This window comes from Ascidiella aspersa, chromosome 6, assembly GCF_963924565.1.
Source record: "Ascidiella aspersa chromosome 6, kaAscAspe10.2, whole genome shotgun sequence".
NCBI classification, from domain to species: Eukaryota; Metazoa; Chordata; class Ascidiacea; order Phlebobranchia; family Ascidiidae; genus Ascidiella; species Ascidiella aspersa.
Window position 1 is genome coordinate 31257738 of NC_139452.1, and position 19415 is coordinate 31277152.

Genomic DNA, 19415 nt, shown 5'->3' on the forward strand with positions numbered 1-19415 from the left:
CTCTAAACTTTAAATTACGTGCAGTGTCACACGGGTTGATAAAGTCGCTGATAAGCAACATTTACTTGTTTTCCGAACGAGGACTTTAGCTGAGTTTTTTATCGCAAGTCAAACACAGTGACTCATTTCACTTCAACTTGACGTCGCAAAATTAAAAAAGGCTTGAAAGCTGATTTAAATACAAGTTTGCATCACAATGTTCAAGTCCGCTTAGTGGCGCTAAGAAAAAATAAAGTCAAAGGACAGAGGGTCAAAATGAACTTTTATCGAACTTTGCCAGATGAATAAAAGCTTTTTTATCAACAAACTCAATTTGCATCAATTAGCGAAACGGTTAAAGTATTTCAATTTAACCATCCACGATTTTTCAGGAACAACCCCAACCCATCAATTTAGAAAAACACAGGCCCAACTTACTAAAAAGTTTGTTCATGCGCAGTTTGCTGTAAATGAGAATCTACTGATATTACCAATAGCACCACAGTTATCTTTTAAACAATTCCAGTTAGTATTTCAACGATTAACACCATAAAGTTAGCTGATACAAAAAGTGACAAAACAAAGACTTAAACGCCTTTTTTGTCGTGTTAGATTGGTATGACAATGAAACATATGTACACACATATATGTGTGCTTACAACTGAGATCTAGCCCTTCTGAAGCTGCTTTTTGACCAACGATAACGGCTTACGTATTATTAGTACACCGAAAAGCCATTGCAGACTCACCGAATCTGTCGATCAATGATGCAAGCAGAGCAGACTAGAAAAACAACTAGCCTGCAGTGAGGTTCGAACTCACGACCTCCGGTCAAGCCGGGACCGTCGCTCTACCAACTGAGCTATGCAGGCTCAGAAGGGAACGAGTCGAGAAACAACCATACGCCAATGCTTGCTCAATCTGTTAGTACAAGCAACTTCATAATGAAGGGGATCGCCAGTATCATATCATAAATTGGTATGACTTACAAAAATAGCCAGGGGAAGATTTCTCCATGACCTTTTCAAACAGAAATGCCTAATCGGCGACTGATTATTGCTACTTCCAAATAAAATAGATTTTCTTAATTATGTCAGACTGAAAGCTTTACAATTTGGTAACAGCCCCTTTTAATTTCCGAAATAACGTTTTGTTTTTTTATCAACAAATACGAAGCAAATCTAATGTTGTTTGGATTCTCAAACAATTCGGTTTCTTGGTATATTCAAATGATACTTGTTTTGCCTAGTAGTAAATCAACCTATTACTTTCTGCTTTTAGCTGCGAGCTGAACTTTTAAGCATTGAGCGGAAAATTTTATTGGTTTCTTGCTCACATTAATTTTTGAGGGTTTGCTTTAAACAATAAAACAAAGACGCCATTTTTTTTTTGGGACTAGTTGTAAACATTTTTTGGCAAAGGTATTTTCCTATATAGTGTGAAATCGAATCCACGTATGAGTGAAATGAGTAAATAGTTAGCCTATGTGTATCAATTGTGCTTGCGAGTAATATGGCGTTGGCTAAGTATATAAATCTGCTTCGTGTATCTTGTGGCACATTAAGATATGCGCCATCTTATTTCGGGTCTGTTGGAGGTCCAACATTAGCTTGTTTTTCCGAACACAACATGTTGGCCTCTCGTTGTAACATCGAGCGTTTTATCGCAAGTCAAACAAAGGTGCGACTTGAACAGTCAATCACAAAGCACAACGAAACATGTTTGAGAGCTGATTAAAACGCAAGTCTTTGTCACAAGATCGAAGTTTGTTTTGTGGCTTTCGAAGCAAAAAATGTCAATTAACTTATAACAACCCAAACCCAAATTAACCCAAATTCAACCTTGCTGGAAAAGATAAAATATGTTTGGTTCTGCACCAGCTAAAAACATCTCTTTATGAATGGGTCAATATATTTCAGTTGAATAGCAATAAATTACGGTTATGAGTTCATAGGTTGTTAACTGCAAAAGTTGTGAAGAAAAAGTTATTGCAATTTGTTAGATCGAGTAAAGTGTGTGAAGTGGCACACGTAAATAAAAGGATTCAAAAATTTAATCTTATCTTTTTTTATTTTACATTAACTTGAAATGTAAAAGATCTCAATTGACATAAACGGTTTAACAAAAACACACGTCTATGCTACGTCAGTGGATCACCACCTATTTTGGCTTGCGGCACCCTTACTGAACGAAACGGGCTTGGTAAATAGGAGTTGGCGAAGTTTATAAACGTGCTTTGTATTCCGGGTGGAAATTCAATGCGCCATTATATCACGCATCTGTTTTGTTCAGACACTCAACTTAACAAGGTGCACTTTACTTTATCGAATATTTCGTCAACGTGCAGGAAAATCACGGGTTTTACAAAGTTGTTCTGTAAACCAACATAGCGTAAAGAACTTTATGTTAAACTCTCATTGCAACATCGAGCGTTTTATCGCAAGTCAAACAAAGATGTGACTTAAACAGCCAATCACAAAGCAGGACTGGGACGGTTCGAAAGCTGATTTAAATACAAGTTTTTATTTAAGGTTAACGTTTTCTTTATAAAGCTGAGAACAAAAAAGGCAAAACAAGGATAGCTTAAATGTATATATTGCGTCTTTTTGGTACCAGATAAACATAACTTTACTAATCGGTTAAGTTATCACAACTTAAGCAAGTAGAAAAAGTTTGTAGTAAAAGTTGCTGCTATTTGTTAGATTAAGCAAGTTGTAGTATTTTGCCACACGCTTATATGCCAACTTAATTATTTCATTGTTAGTTTTTCTCCAACATGGCACGACTATGTTCACTATATAAAAACTATATTGCAAATTACTTGTCAACAAGACTGATTAGGTGATTTATTACATTTAACATTTGCTGTATTTCCCCTGTAGTTTGCTTGATTTTTTTATTTGTTACATTGGAAGTTTTTCTACAGAGAAATAATTACTGTTAGTAGTAATTCTTCCTATATAGAAAAAATAGAAGATATTTTTGGAAAGAATGGCAGACAGCTTGAAAATGCTTTTTCAAGAACAACATGATGTTGGCTTTCATAGCAAATTTTAAACAGTTTTGTTAAAGTTCAGGGTAAAATCAATGCCAACAAGGTAACACAGGACCAAGAATATTTTAAAAACTGTTCAATACTTGTCCAAATTAAAGATAATAAACAACTATTGACAGTCGACACAAAAAGCATCAATGACAACCTGAAATTTCGGTGCTAAGTCGGTGCTAAGCGCATTTTTTTGCGCCATTGCGCATTTTTTTTCACGTAAAAGCAAGCCCCCCAAAACAAATTAAAAGTTGTTTTTTTCTTCAAAAACTCGAGTCGTCTCCTGAAGCCCTTCTTTTGGAACACTTGATATCAAATAATGTTGTTTGGGAATCTTTTTTGGCTGGAAAATAATCATTATACATTATATATGAAATATACATATTGCTAAACCATTAGGTTTGTTTTTAGTTTGATAATGGTTTAGTTTGACATTCGGTTGTAAAAGAGATAGAAAGCGTATTCTATTGCAAAACCTCTGTTGTTGAACGCCGTAACGAAAGTACAATAACCACTATATATTAGTATATAACATGCCCGACTGTATTTCAGCGAAGCACTACGGTGACTGTTACTTCAAACGCGTTTTATCTTAAATCAGCTGTTCGTGAAGAAATTTGTCCAGAGTTTCTTTCAGCAATCAAAGTATTGCGCTTCCTTTTCTTTTTTTTGCCTCATAAACATTAACGAAACTTTGGTGATACAATTTTACTTCGTTTTTGGGCAATTTGTAGAAACTGCAATAAGGCAAAAAAGATGGTATATAAGGTTCCGCGACCGACAATTTGTGTCAGGCTATTTTTTAAACTATTTTGCGAAATTTGAAGTTAATTTCGTATAAGGTAGAAGATAAACTTTAACCATATGGGACACTTGTATAATATAACTTTTTTTAAGTCCCTTTAGTGATGATTTTAATATATTTTGGGTTTTGGCGATTTCAGCTCTAAACTTAAATTACGTGCAGCGGCACACGGGTTTTATAAAGTCGCTGATGTCAACATTTACTTGTTTTCCGAACGAGGATGTTTTTTATCGCACGTCAAACACCCACTTCACTTCGACTTCACGTCGCAAAATTAACTAGCTTTGAATGTTCATTTAAATACAAGTTTGCATCACAATGTTCAAGCCCGCTTACTAGCGCTAAGAAAAAATAAAGTCAAAGGACTGAGGGTCACAATGAACTTTAATCTTTAAATCTTACTTTAATCACACTCAATCCACATTAATTAGCGAAACGGTTAAAGTATTCCAATTTACGCATTCTTGATTTTTCAGGAATTAACCATCAATTTAGAAAAACACAAGCCTAACTTAATAAAAAGTTCGTTCATGCGCAGTTTGCTGTGAATGAGAATCTACATTCTAAACAATGAGTTAAACGCTTTTATTTTTGTATTGTAAGATCGAGTAAGGTTTTTATGTGGCACACGCATATATAAGAATTCAAAACTTTGGCGTTGTGTTCTTGGTTTTGCCTTAATTTGAAGCAGGGCTGCGGAGTCGGACTCGAGTAAGACAACCTAAAACTACCCAAAGTCCGACTTTTGAAACCGATATTACCGCAAACTGTAAAGGTGAAACAGCGTATGGTGGGTAATTCCAACTAATGTATTGATGGTTGATGAACTATATGACACCCCTCTAAGAAGATTGCGGAATATTTACTGCATTTAGTTACGTTAATTGGCGAAATACAGGCTGTAAATATTTATTTTTTTACCGGAGTCGGACTCGGGTTTATTTTAACCGACTCGCAGCCCTGGTTTAAATTGTACAAGATCCCAATTGACATAGAACGGAAACACGTATATGTTACAATACGAACACAAAATAAAACCTAAAAAGCAACAATAACTAAAGCAGAAAAGATCTATAAACCATAGCACTAAGACCAACGACATAATACAGCCAAATACGCAATAATTTCCAGTACAGCATAAGATCAAAACCGTCTGAATAAGACGCAGATCTGTCAGAATACTAAATTCATCGGAATAAGGCCTAAATGGCCAAAATAACGCACGAAACTGTAGGGAGAGGGTAGGCGATCGTGGGCCGTAGGTCTGGCATTGGCCGTTTTGGTGTCGACGTTTGGGCGCCGCTGTTTTGGCACCGGATTATTTGCCCCTGTTTGGGGTTAATGGTGGGTAATGGTAGGGTTAGAAATTGGGTTAGGGTTGGAATTATGAGGTGAGTTAGTGATGTACTTAGGGGTGGGGTTTTGGGTAAGTTAAAATGTTGTTTAGGGCTTTAGGTCTTATTCCGGCGGACTTAGGACTTATTACGTTGCTATGATTGGATAATAGCCCTATTTTGGTCTTATTCCTAACTGTGTTTTATTCTGACGTTGATATTGTTCTTATTTCGGTCTGATGGGTGGAGTTCGTTACAATTAATGCGTGTTAGATCTATCACGGTATTTGTAAACGCTAAGAAACAGAAAGGCAATTTTAATCACTACCGGAAAACAGTTTGGTAAAAGGTAAATTTGCAGACGATGTGCAGATGTTTTTTTCTAGTGTTATTTCGTCTGGGCGAGTGCTGATTGAAATTTAATATTAACCCTGGGTTATTGTGCGTCAGTCAAACACACCCCAACCTGCCAGTTGACGCTTTATACTTGAATGGGTTGAGATTTTTGTGTTACATTAAGCCAGCCCGACGTTATTTAGTTGACGCTATGTTTGGCTGTGTTGTTGTATAGCAGCCAAGCACAAGGCGTGACATAACGGTGGGAATGAGAAAATAACTTCTTTTGCAAACTTTAAGTTCGAACGTTGTGAGTTTCGATGTTTTTAAAATAAATCCGCAAGTTGATGCACGAGTAGATCTGTTGTTGTGTTGTTGGTGCGATTATATATTAGTAAAAACATAAAAAGGTTTAAGGTAAAAATAAAGCGAGTTGTAAGTCAGTAAGGTGGGTATCTAACAAGAACTCGTGATGTTTGCTGTTAGCGTTTTAGCTCCGCATTCAGCAAACCGTACTTCGTTGGAGTGGCCTTAATGAGGTTGCTGGTATTGCGTATTTCCGCTTTAGCTTTGCCCATACCAACGACGTTGGGTGCCATAGTTTCTTTGGCATACTGAATAAGAAAGTTTGTATCACAAGGTGTTAATTAAATGAAACGTTGATATTTTATATTTCAGATATTTCAATAATGAGTTGTTCGCTACATTTATTGACCCACATTTTTAGATTTATAATAACGCAAATTATATTGTATCCGAACCGGAACTTTATGAACCGGTTTTGAAATAACATTTAAATTTCTCTGAACCAAAACCGGAATTGAACCGGATTACGAAAAAATCCTTGAACCTGAAACAAACCTGAAACGTAAAAGTCAAACGGTTCGACTCCCTGACAAAAACACCAAAAACACAAGTCCAACTTAACAAAAAACTCAAAAAAAAAAAAAAAAAGTCCCAGTCAAGTCAAACCAATGATATCAAAATAAAACGAAATAATATTAAAAAGACACTTGACTCAATTAATAAGTCCAAGTCAAGCAATTTCACCGAAACTTTAAGTTAAGTCATTTAAAAGCAATTACTTAAGTGCACTTAAGTCAAGTCATTGATTCAAGAAATACGTTTTGTCTTTACTTATTATTTATATTAGAAGTTTGTCTAAAGAGAAACAAGTTCTGCTCCTAAATTTTATTCGTAATAAAGATTTTCTATTTATCCTTAAACATAACTTTATTTACAAACTTTAAGTTCGAACGTTGTGAGTTTTGATGCTTTTAAACTAAATTCACAAGTTAGCGTACTGGTAGATCTGTTGTTGTGTTGTTCATATTATGAAGTAGTTGAAACATGGAAAGGTTTAAAACAGAGGTCGGCAAACGCCGGTCCGCGAGGATGAAATTTTTGTTTAAACACGAACTGTACGAACTGTAATAATTAAATGCATTTTTATATTTAAAACACATTTACCTTCGTTTTAATATAGCCTACTACTCCATGGTTGATTGGTATGATAAAAAAAAAACAAGCAATCTGTTGTGTTCAGTTGACGCTATACTTAAATGGGTTGAGGTTTCTCTATTACCTTAAACCAGCCAGACGTTATTGAGTTGAGGCAATGGTTGGCTGTGTTGTTGTGTAGCAGCCAAGCACAGAACGGCAACTTTACTGTGGCAATGAGGAACCGATATTTCATATGGGCTCGTGTTTGTCTTAAGATATGTTTAGCCCTCGCTCCATGTTCCAATATTTTGTTCGCCCCGTAGAGAATGGAATGCGGAACTGTTTTGTGGCAGAGAAACTTTATATTTGTCAGCCCTAACTCGCATCTATTTTGGTTTAATTTACGTTAATTGAGTTTCCTACTTTCAGCTATGGTAGGAATATATTTACGATTGCTGTAAACTCGGTTCAAATATAGAGAATGTAGTTTGTTGTGAAATGCGTTTTGTTTTTCACTTATTATTTATATTGGAAGTTTGTCTAAAGAGAAACAAGTTCTGCTCCTAAATTTTATTCGTACGAAAATATTTTCTATTTATCTTTAAACAGATAATAACTTTATTTGCAAATTTTATTTGGAACATTGTGAGTTTCGATGTTTTTAAACTAAATTCACAAGTTAATTTACGAGTAGATATGTTGTTGTTGTTGTTGGTGCGATTTTCATTAACTTAAATAAAAAAATGTTTAAGGTAAAAATTAAAGCAAGTTGTAAGTCAACAAGGTGTGTATCTAACAAGAACTCGTGATGTTTGCTGTTAGCGTTTTAGTTCCGCATCCAACATTGGAGTGACCTTAATGAGGCTGGCATTACGTATTTCCGCATTAACTGTTTTTCTCTTATCGAACGCTAAGGTGGGCGGTTTCCTGTGACGTTGGCGTATTTTTAGTCATTATTCCACTGACTGACTGCCAACCATATATAGCAGGTAGTAAATCTGTTGGAATTATACAGAAGTTGCTTAAACAAATAAATTGGCGCAATAAGATATGACAATATTTTAACACTGCGTTATCTGCTGGAAAATTGGTAACATAGTATTTTTTGGCAAACTATTATAAGGCGTGTTGTGGCATCAAGCGTTTTGTCAAATAAAGGCGTGACTTCAACAGCCAATCACAAAGCAGGACTGGGACTGTTCGAAAAGCTGATTTAAATACAAGTTTTTAATCGAGTTCACGTTTTATTAATGTTGAGAACAAAAAGGCCAAACAGGCATCGCTTGAATGCATATATCTGTCTATTTCATACCAGCGAAACAATACTTTACTAATCGAGCAAGGTGTAGCATTTGCCACACGGTTATTTTGTCAACTTAACTTTTTGATGTTTAGTTTTTCACTAACATGGCACCACTATGTTCACTTTATTAAAATTATATTGCTTTTAATGGTGAAAATAACGGCCCAAATGGACGTAAAAAGCGACATGCTTTATTGTTCAAACGTTTCGGCAAATGCTCATGCCATCATCAGTGATATGAAGGCCACATCAGTTACACCCGTTTATACACTTTAGTCGCACAAAGGAATGATAAAAAGGTGCGAAACAAGCGTCGCAAAAACGATAGATAAAAAGGTGCGCAGAAGCGAGGTGAAGCCACCTGCGAGTGTGCGTCTGACGAAACAGGTGCAGAGCAACTACGACATACAATATATTTACAAGCAAAGAAACAATAGTCACATCAAAAATATGCAATAAGTTAATTAAGTATTGAACAAATACAGAGGAACCGACTTAGAATCAACGTTTAATTCCGGTTTATAGCATTGAATGGAAATCGATTCCAGTGACATTAGTCGATAGCGGTCCCTTGCTGTTCCAAGCACTTCCGGGTTATTAAAGTCCACTACATGGTCTTTGTTGGCCTGAAGGTGTTGACACACCTCGGACGTTTCGCTTCGTTGGTGTTCATAAACTCGCGTTCCAAGGTTTCGCCTGGTTTCCCCAATGTAGGTTTTTCCACACGAACATTTCAGTCTGTAAACAACCGAAGATCGGTTGAGCAATCCCTGTGTGTCTTTATGCATATATTGCTTTTACTTTTTAAGAAGACTGTTGATGTGATTCTTATAGAACGGTGTGCAACGGGGTTAATCATTGCAAAGCATCAAGCCCTACCTAACGTTGTGAGTTTCATACAATAACTTCGTAAACGCTAAGAAATAGAAAGGCAGGTAGAAAAAAAATTAGCAGACGGTGTGTCGATATTTTTGACGAGTGTTATTTTGTCTCTGGGCTGATTGGAAGACATTTGTCATACAGGCAAGCGTAAAAAGAAATTTAATATTAACCCTGGGTTATTGTGCAGCAGTCAAACCTAACCCAACCTGTTCAGTTGACTCTATACTTAAATGGGTTGAGGTTTACGTGTTACATTAAACCAGCCAGACGTTATTCAGTTGGCGCTATGGTTGGCTGTTTTTTTGTGTAGCAGCCAAGCACAGAAGAACGGAACTTTACTGTGACAATGAGGAACCGATATTTCATCTGGGCTCGTGTTTGTCTTAAGATATGTTTAGCCCTCGCTCCACGCTCGAATATTTTGTTTGAAAATGGAAATGCGGAAACTGTTTTGTGGCAGAGAAACTTTATATTTGTCAGCCCTAACTCGCCTGTATGTTGGTTCAATAAAGTTAATTGAGTTTCGTTATTTCAGCTAAGACAGGAATTTTAAAACTTCTTTATTCAACGGGCAGTTTATCGCTAGAGTGCAATAAACATGTTTTCCCTCTACATTGTGCACCATTATTTTTATTTTTATTTAGTTTTATTGTTTATTTAGCTTAAGTCACAGTGAAACAGCTAGTAAGGATGTCGCAAACTATTTACACTTATTATGGCTCCGTAAGCCAACGCGTTTGAGTAACACCTGCGCATAAAAATTGAACTAATCGTTTGTTTGAAAAACACCGTGAAAAGCTAGAATATTCAATTCGGCGCCACGTTTGTTTCAAAACAATTACAGTCACTAATTTCAACCTTTAAATCTGCCTTTCTCAAACGGTGCGCCGCGAGCAAAAGGAAAAATAATGGATCTGTCCTATTAAATAAAACATATATTTTTTTACTTTCCTATTAAGCGTAGCTCATTAATTCCACGAGCCTTTTAAGTAGAAAATGAAATAAGACCTACCAAGCAGCAATATTTAAATCAGATAATTAATCTATAATTAGCTACCATAGTAACCTATTAAGACCGCCGACATAATAACGCCATATTCGCTGTAATAACCATGACAGAATAATGAAAGACACACACAAACATATGTGTTTAATAACATCTGTGATCTAGCCCCTCGGACCTGCGATGGCTTTTCGGTGTACTATTGATACGGAAGCCGTAATCGTTGGTCATAAAGCAACTTCCGAGGGGCTAGATTACAGATGTTATTAAACACATATGTTTGTGTGTGTCTTTCATTGATTGATACGGACTGATGATCCCCCAGTGTGAAGTGGCTTGTACTAACAAAATGTGCAAGTATTGGCGCATGGTTGTTCGCTCCTCTCTGAGCCTGCATAGCTCAGTTGGTAGAGCGACGGTCCCGGCTTGACCGGAGGTCGTGAGTTCGAACCTCACTGCAGGCCAGTTGTTTTTCTGGCTTGCTCTGCTTCCATCATAGATCGACAGATTCGGCGAGTCTGCGATGGCTTTTCGGTGTACATGACAGAATAAGATCGAAAATAGTCTAAATAAGTCCAAAATTAATCGGAATAAGACTTAAATGAACAAAATAAAGTTTTTAGTCTTTAAGGCTGGAGACCCTTGAAAGATATGCAACTATAAAACCTATATAATAAAAAAATTGCAGGCATTTTAAGAGAAATATCGATACACCTAAAAAAGATTCGCGCTCGCTTCGCTTGTAAGGTGCGCCGCCACGTTTTCGTAAGTCTCTAGGCGTGCCCCCAAGTAAAAAAGGTTAAGAAACACTGCTTTAAATCGTAAATTTATTTGAACTAAGAAATGCTAAACTTGCAAACAAAGTGTAAAATAATACCCGGGGGTGGCGGATCCAAAACTCGTAAGCGTATCATGAAGTTGTTTTTGTGTTGTGAGATTCGCAAGCGGCCTCAGATCATCGCTGCAACCAAATGAAAAATATGTGCAAAAGTATGTCAGGCTGAAAATTGTCCAAAACCAATTAACAACTGAAACAAGCACGTTTTTTATGGTAAACTCATTAAAACTTTTGGGTAAACCGTTTTATTGGAGAAAAGACGCCATTTTGTTTTCAAAGACAAGCTGAAAACATTTTCAAAATTTTTAGCAAAAGTATTTTCCCATTTAGTTAGAAATAACACCGACAACATATGGGTGAATAAGATAATACCAGTTTTTAATTAAAACCTATTTGTTATAACTGCGCTTAGTAAATACGCGTTGGCTAACTTCATAAACGTGCATTTCCCAAATACCTCCCGACCAACTACACTTCACCCGCGCCCCCGTTTTAATATTCTGCGGCATACCATTATTTTTTAATTGGTTTGCAAGTATTTATTACACAAGCCCCATTCCTTTTATATTGGTTTCTTTGGATTAACGTTCTCTTATCATATTGAGCGGCCGAGCATCACAGCGTATTTCATTATTTAAGAATAGTTACGTCACACGAAACAATATGTTGTACGCAGGGAGTCAAACCGTTTGACCTTTCCGGTTCAGGTTCGGTTCGGGTTCAAGGATTTTTTCGGAATCCGGTTCAGTTCCGGTTTCGGTTCGGAGTAATTTAAAAAATTAACGATTTTTTCATTCAATATTCATATTTTTTTTCATAAAATTTCGAACATGGCGTAACTTGACTCTGTAAAATAGAAGTTGTGACGTCATGCACGAGCGAACCGCTTTCGTTTACAGCAGGGGTCGGCAACCTTTTTACACTGCGGACCGGTTTAAAACTCAAATTTGGCCGCGGACCGGCCTTAAAAAAACAAATGTTCAGTAAAGTAAATTTAGTGCAACTTTTAGCAATGAGAACTCTGAGCTTGTTTTGCCCAATCTATAGGAATTATTATTATTGAACTTAATGAAACCCGCAACATGTCCCTTTCTTTCTTTCTGTTTTGTGGTTTTGTCTTTTGTGCTTTCATCGCAGAAAATCCAGATTCGCACAAGTAAAATGTCGGAAATGGCAGCAAAAAGCTGTAAGGCTTTTATGGCAAGGTCAGGGTATTTTGGCAAGACCTTCATCCAAACATTGATAAAGTAGTTTCATGAAAAGTTCATTTTAAGCAGCCATTATTTACAATGTCTAGCAATTGGTCCTCTTGTCGCACTACTAAGGTCGACTCACCTGTTTCGAAAATAAATGGATTACGAATCTATTTATTTGCAGTCCCACGGTTTTTACGAAAATAGCGCTTGAACTCTAGTAATATAACACGCAAGTGAAATATGTCACACAAGTATAGGCAATGAAAGACACACACAAACATATGTGTTTAATAACATCTGTGATCTAGCCCCTCGGAAGTATAGGCAAGTTTTACAACCTAGTTTTCGTCTATAAATTTGTCAGCAAGATCCAAATGTTTCTCTAATGAAAATCTTAGCAGTGATTCACGCAATTTAAACGCTGTCTGTTTAATGTTTTTCTCGTGAGAGCCACCTTACTTCTGTGTGCAAAAGAAGGTATTTGTGTGGCGCATTCATGTCCTCACAGTCACATAGCTTCTCAAACAGCTGGGTGTTTATTGCATGGGGTTAATCAATTTAACTTTATCATCGAATACACGAATGATTTTAATATACTAGAATAGACTTTAGGGTGAGAACTCGCTAACATACAAAAAACATAATATTTTGGTTGCCTACGAGGAGTTATATTTTACGATAAGAAAAATCACTTTGAACGTTGTGAATGTGCTGTAACTCCTATGGCCATACCAGACTAGCTGTTTTAAATTATACTCGTGTATAGTGATTTTTATCATACCAATCAACCATGGAGTACATTCAAACGAAAGTTAATATGTTTTGAATATAGAAATACATTTCATTTTTTTACTTTTATCTTGCTTGTTACGTACGGTTTTGGTTTAGATCCAAATTTTAATCTGGCAACCCTGCTACGGACCGGTAACGAACTCCTCGCGGACCAGCGGTTGCCGACCACTGGTTTACAGGTCTAAGCCTATTTTGGGTTCGGTTAAGGTTCTTTCAAATTATTCGGTTCAGTTCCGGCTCCTTAAAATCTTACAAAAACCGGTTCAGGTTCGGAAAAATTGACCCAAAACCGGTTCATAAAGTTTCGGTTCGGTTCCGGTTCGACTCCCTGGTTGTACGGTTTTAAAGTTATTACGTTATCCGAGTTAAATGGGTATTGTTATAGGGAGTTTTCCAATCTGCAATCTCTTTTTAGAAATACCGGAAAAGTTAAATTATTCCATCTTCATATAATAATTGATGTAGGCCTAATTATTGTTGTTTGAGACTCCCTGTATCTTTTATTTAGCACTTACACATTACCTTTTTTCTTGTACCTTGTTGTGTTTCTCGTTAATATAAAAAAAATATAAGGTTATTTACCCACTAACAAAACAAGGCCCAGGTCTAGAATCGTACCGCACTTTTTTACAACCAGAAGCTACACAGCACAAAAGCCGGCGCTGGTCTAGAATCCTACCACAATTATTACATCAACGCACAAAATTTAAGTTAGGGTGCGAGTTAGCATTTGGGTGTGGGTGGGTCAAGTAATTTTAAAATCATTATTTAACAATAATACTTAACCCACCCTAATCCAAACGCTAACACCGCACCCTAACCCAAATATTGTGCATTGTGGTAGGATTCTAGACCAGCGCTGAATAAAAGTTGAGCTCAAATCGAATCCACAGGGTTAAAACAATTATAACATCAACGCACAATATTTGGGTTAAGGTGTCGGTTAGTGTTTGGGTCGGTCAAGCATTATTATTTTAATAATACCTGACCTAAACCATGGATAACTATGGGAATTTTTTAAATCGATTAAGGGTGAAACAAAATGTTTTGTAGATGACATACAAAATATACAACAATAAACTGACAAGAATAAAAACTAGCCAAACAAATATATTACCAAAATCAATTAAAAGAAAGCAAAAGTTCTACTCAAACATGGAAAACTATAAAATCCTTAAAAACATAATAGTGCAAAATGGAAATATAATAAGCAAAAATAAAATAGCAGGAACATTGAATGTCCACTTTAATAACATAGGCCTTAAAATGGCACAGCAAATTCCATCCACTGATTTTACTTTCTTTTTAAGGAATGCTAGGGCACCATCCCCAACAGATTCATTTTATTCTTCCCCAACCACACAATTTAAAGTAAAAAAAACCCTCACTTCCCTTCAGAAAAAACAATCCAGTGGCCCTCATACTACACCAATCCATCATATTTAGATAGCAGCAGATATAATAACCCCCTTGTACCAACTTGTTAGTTGTATTTTGGTCACCCATTTTAATATCCTACTATCTAGTAAGTATTTAGAACTAAAGCCGCTGTGAGTTATATTCAGGTTAATATTAATCCTATTCTGTCCTTAAGAAAATCAATCACGAGAAATTTACTGATACAGAATATATTGTGTTGTTTGTAATAGGTAAGTGCTACGAATTAATATTGGCATTATACAAATCCACTTACAATATTTTCATCAAACCATAATATGCGACTGCAAAAACACACAAAAAAAGGCATTTTCAACATCATATTCTGCTCAATTTAGAGGCTAAAATCAACATGTTTTCACCACGCCCAAACACGCGAAGCTAGCATGCCAACGATTATTCCGAAATGCGCCATTACTCACCAGTATAAACAGGGTTACCATCTGCTCAGATCAAAAAATAAGCACGCTACTCCAAAAAAATAATCACGCTACAAAAGACCAGTGTCAGATCCAAGCTTTCAGGAATAACGTTATAAAATAAAATCAAAACTTGAAAGTCAGCTATTTTTGTTTGCACAAAACGTAGCTTAATCGCGCGAAGCCTGAACAATTGTGTTTATTTGGTTGAAATTTGCAAGTTAACCAACCTTATTTAATGCAAGCTTTGTCAACTTTTTTGCGTCAGAGCGCACTTGTACACCTTTTAAACCAGGGGTCGGCAACCTTTTTAAGACGCGAGCCAAACCAAATCAGTAAGTTCTCGACAAGCCATAATAGGTTTCCTTTATCATAAAAGACGGAATGCATCAGCAAAAAAAATCATGGATTAAGTTAAATGAACTTTCATTGTAGAGACTTTCATGCTACAAGTAATTTCCATTTCGATATAGCTACCATGCGCATGTCGCCTTTGGTCTGAGAAGCCCTCTCTAAACGCCTTTGGTCTGAAAGCCCTCTCTGCAAGACGTAAAATGCAAGGCAAATACGACTCGCGCGAACGATTTTTGCAGTTTTCTATGTAACACAGTTAAAAATATGAGGCATGACCAGTTGGCCATGTCCACTGTCCAGCTTGTGAAACGGGTCACAGGCCAAATGATGTTCACTGGCGGACCGGATCCGGCCTGCCGGCCGTAGGCTGCCGACCCCTATTTCAAACCGTGGTGCATGGCAGCATGAAACGCATAATTCTGACCCTGCCTAGAAGTTAAGTTTAGTTCACTTGGCGGAGTTATGCTTGTAATAAAATTATTCATTGAAAAAGTAATGCATCTAGCAATTTTTTTTGTAGTAACATTGTGTTTTCCATAGCCGTTGGGCTGATTTTACAATCACAATAACAGCAATGCATCATGACAAATCAATATACACATATGCATAAAATTAAAATCATTAGAGCAATTTCGAAATGCAAAACATATTTTGAACAATCGCTATCCTGAAAAACGTATTTAACAATTCGTAAATTTTCAATGATAATAGGAACTCTGAGATTATAATTAACCAACTTAGGTATTTACTGTGTTGCTAAGCATGTAACACCCTGGCTAACCAATTTCTACAATATCTGTATTTTAAATTCTAAATTCCCAGCTAGCCTTAAAATAGCCGAAACAACTCTGATTTCACAAATTGCCAGACCCATAGCACTTACACCTATATTTGGAAAAATCTTTGAAAAAATAATAAACTTTCAACTACAAAAATAATTTTCAAAAAACAAAGCCATAAACAAATATCAATATGGTTTCACAAAAATCATTCAACAGCTCTGGCTACTGCAAACCTGTATGAAAACCTACTAATAAATAAAGATTTAAATAAACACAACTGCATAGTGTTAAGGCATTTGATATTGTAGATAACAAAATATTGCTAACCAAACTATACCACTACAGCATCAGAGGCCCACCATTACAACTAATAAAATTTTTTCTAATAGACAGAAAACATAGCACTAAAATCGGACATTTAATTTCAAACCCATTAATTCCTGTATGCGGTTCCACAAGGAAATATTTTCGCACCCCTGCTCTTTCAAATTTATATTAATGATCTCCCTTTAAATACTAACATTAACCGCAGTATGTATGCAGATGATACAGTCCTCTATGATTCACATTCGAATGCAAAAATTCTGGAAAATACAATTCAAAATGAGTTGCAAAAAATTGATTTTTGTTTTCTTACTATTAAACTATTATTCAAATATTCAAAGACACATTATATGGTAATTTGAATAAGGGCGTATAGATAAATTTAATATTACAGTAAGGGAAAACAAGATTCAAAGAGTTAATTTATCTAAATACGTAGGACATATATTAAAAAATAAACTGTCCTGGACTCCACATATTTCAATGGTTTACCACAAAAACTCTAGAGCAGTTGGACTGTTGGCAAAAATGAGACACAATTTAAATATATGTAAATGCTTGTATTTGTCTAATTTTATATAGAGGATTCAGCTGGCTCTGTATAAAGATAAATTGTATTGGCTCGACAAGCTTTAGCACAAACCATGCTTAGTCAGGCCAAAGTAAATAATCTTTTACTAAGTAGGATTCTAAACTAGCACCAAAAAATGTTATCCAGCCATTTGAGGATGCAGTTTAATTTTTACATTTAACTGTTGCTTATTTTTGCATATCCTAAACTTACTTACTTAATTACAAACCCTTATTAATGCATAATCAGTAATATATGCAATGCATAGGCGCCACACGTAGGTGTCCAAAGCGCTTTTGATCACTTTGGAATTTTTGCCGGGCATTAAAACGCCCTGGTATTTGACCAAGAAATTAGTGTGCAAATCCACTTCTGTGAACACTATAATAAAGTAATAATAAAAAGATAGCACAATGTATATTAATATATATGTTTGCCAGTAAAACAGTTTAGGTGCCCTAGCAGTGAGAAACTTTCCTGAATTAAATGGGAAGAAGTACATCTGCGAAAGTGGTCGTTTGCACCTACAAATAAACAAAGCGCTGAAATCACGAAATACCAGCTAGCGTTAGGGTAGGTTAGGCCAAAGTTTAATTAAAGTTTAACGTTGTCTGGCATCACAATTCCTGATGTTAAAATTCGCTGAGACTTTTGGTCACTCAAATCATTAAATAAACGCAATATTCCAAATCATGAGCTGTCAAACTCCAACCACATATAAAAATTGTTGTTTAATAATGCTGAATGTGTTGTATTGGTTATTTGATTAACTTGTATTTTCCCTAGAGCCCAAAACTATTCATGCTCGTTCTTCTCGCCCTATCTGTAAGATGCCATGACGGACAATAAGTTAAAAATCACTGCTTTAGTCTATGATTTGTCTACAAGATTGATTTGAAACTGAATATTGTGACTAAATATTTTTTCTCTAACTTTCGTCGGGGCAAGTTTAGGGACAGGCAGCACGTAGGCCACTTTCTTATAAGCAGAGAACAATTTATCTCAAAGAAATTACAAAAGACATAGTTTTAAAAATAATGAAGAAATCGCAAAATTGTTTTTCAAGTGCTGTTACGTTTTGTTTGTGTTAGTAAGCATTTTGTACTGGTTCAAAAGAACACCCTAGGATTTTGAAAGTTCGGCGCCTATTGGTGCAATGTGTATGCATACCCAAGAAATTTTGGCAACCAGCCACTCTCATATAAAATACATAGGGTATAGATTTAGAAGTTAGCTTGAATGATTACTGGGGTTGTTTGAGTCTATCACTGAAAGCCTTAAATCAACAAGTATTGCTACGTTATCCGGAAAAGCGGGGTCCCTTAAAACAACTAAAAATTCCAAAGCATGAGCTGTCAAACTCCAACCAAATATAAAAATTGTTGTTTAATCTGAATGCGTTGCATTCGAATTAGGAGAATAGCACATTCGATTTTGTGGGCTATACAATTATTTCACACACTGTTCATTTCTATCCATTAATAAAATATTTAATGTGGCTTGAATTGTTAATGTAGGTATTTATTGGGTTTATAAAGAATACTGATTGAAATACACTTGCCTAAATGGCGAATGGGCGATTTAAATTTACTACAAACCCTAGAGGGCAATATTGCATGTCTACCATATGACTAAGCTTGCAAACCAGCTGCACAATCTGGAATAATCTGCACACAACACACTAATTAATTTGTTAGATGCGTAAATGAAAGTTAAAAACTATGCACTTTTACTCAAAGACAGCCTTAGGATAATCTACAGCAGTACAGCAAAACCATGGTTCATGTCATAATCAAATAAACTTGCAATTATTTAAAATTGTGATCATGTTGCTGCTAGTAATTTAGCAACACAAGCCGTAAAGTAATGTAAAATTAATATAAAAACATGTCATTTGTAGATAACATTTTGATTAGACTTGTTTTATATGGATTCCTTTTTAGAAATATTTTATTTAAATAAATGATTTTAATTTAATTACCGTTTGTATAGACTTATATATATTTTGTTATTTATGTATAATTAAATTTTTATAGCTTAAAATACTTTTCTTTGTAGCCGATTGTGTGCGCTGCTTGATCTATTTTTTACAGTTGAATTTCAGCACACAGCTTAGCATGTTGTGTAGCTTTATTAGCCAATAAATTTTTCATGTACAATTTTGTTCAAGACAGGTTATGATGTAAAGTGGGTGCACAGTTGTTCTAAAACACATACTTAAAGTTTTAAGTTAATGATTTTGTTGTTTTTGTTGATACGTTGATTTACTGGAGTGGCGGCGAATGGCACAACCTGTTTACAGTTCGTTATGACTCATTGAGCATGTGCATTGTGAAAATTGCACTAAACTGCTTGTGGCTTTTAATCAGATATGATTCATAGCTATGGAAATTGTGACAAAAAAATAACCTTATATACTGGTAAATTTTTAGTGATAAAGATTTCCTTTTATTTTGTTTGTTGAACAGATTGTAGGCGCACATTACAAAGAACAAAATTATAAAACCTTTTCAAAAAATTTTGTTTGTTGACCTTTCAACTCTTAAGTTCAGCAAACATAAACACACAACA

General features: G+C 35.6%; 1 non-coding gene across 1 annotated transcript; it reads right to left on the reverse strand.

Moving 5' to 3' along the window:
- Nucleotides 1-776: 776 nt before the first annotated feature.
- Nucleotides 777-851, reverse strand: Trnaa-ggc (transfer RNA alanine (anticodon GGC)). Its single transcript has one exon. It is a non-coding gene; the product is annotated as a tRNA-Ala (tRNA).
- Between the last annotated feature and the right edge of the window lie 18564 nt (nucleotides 852-19415).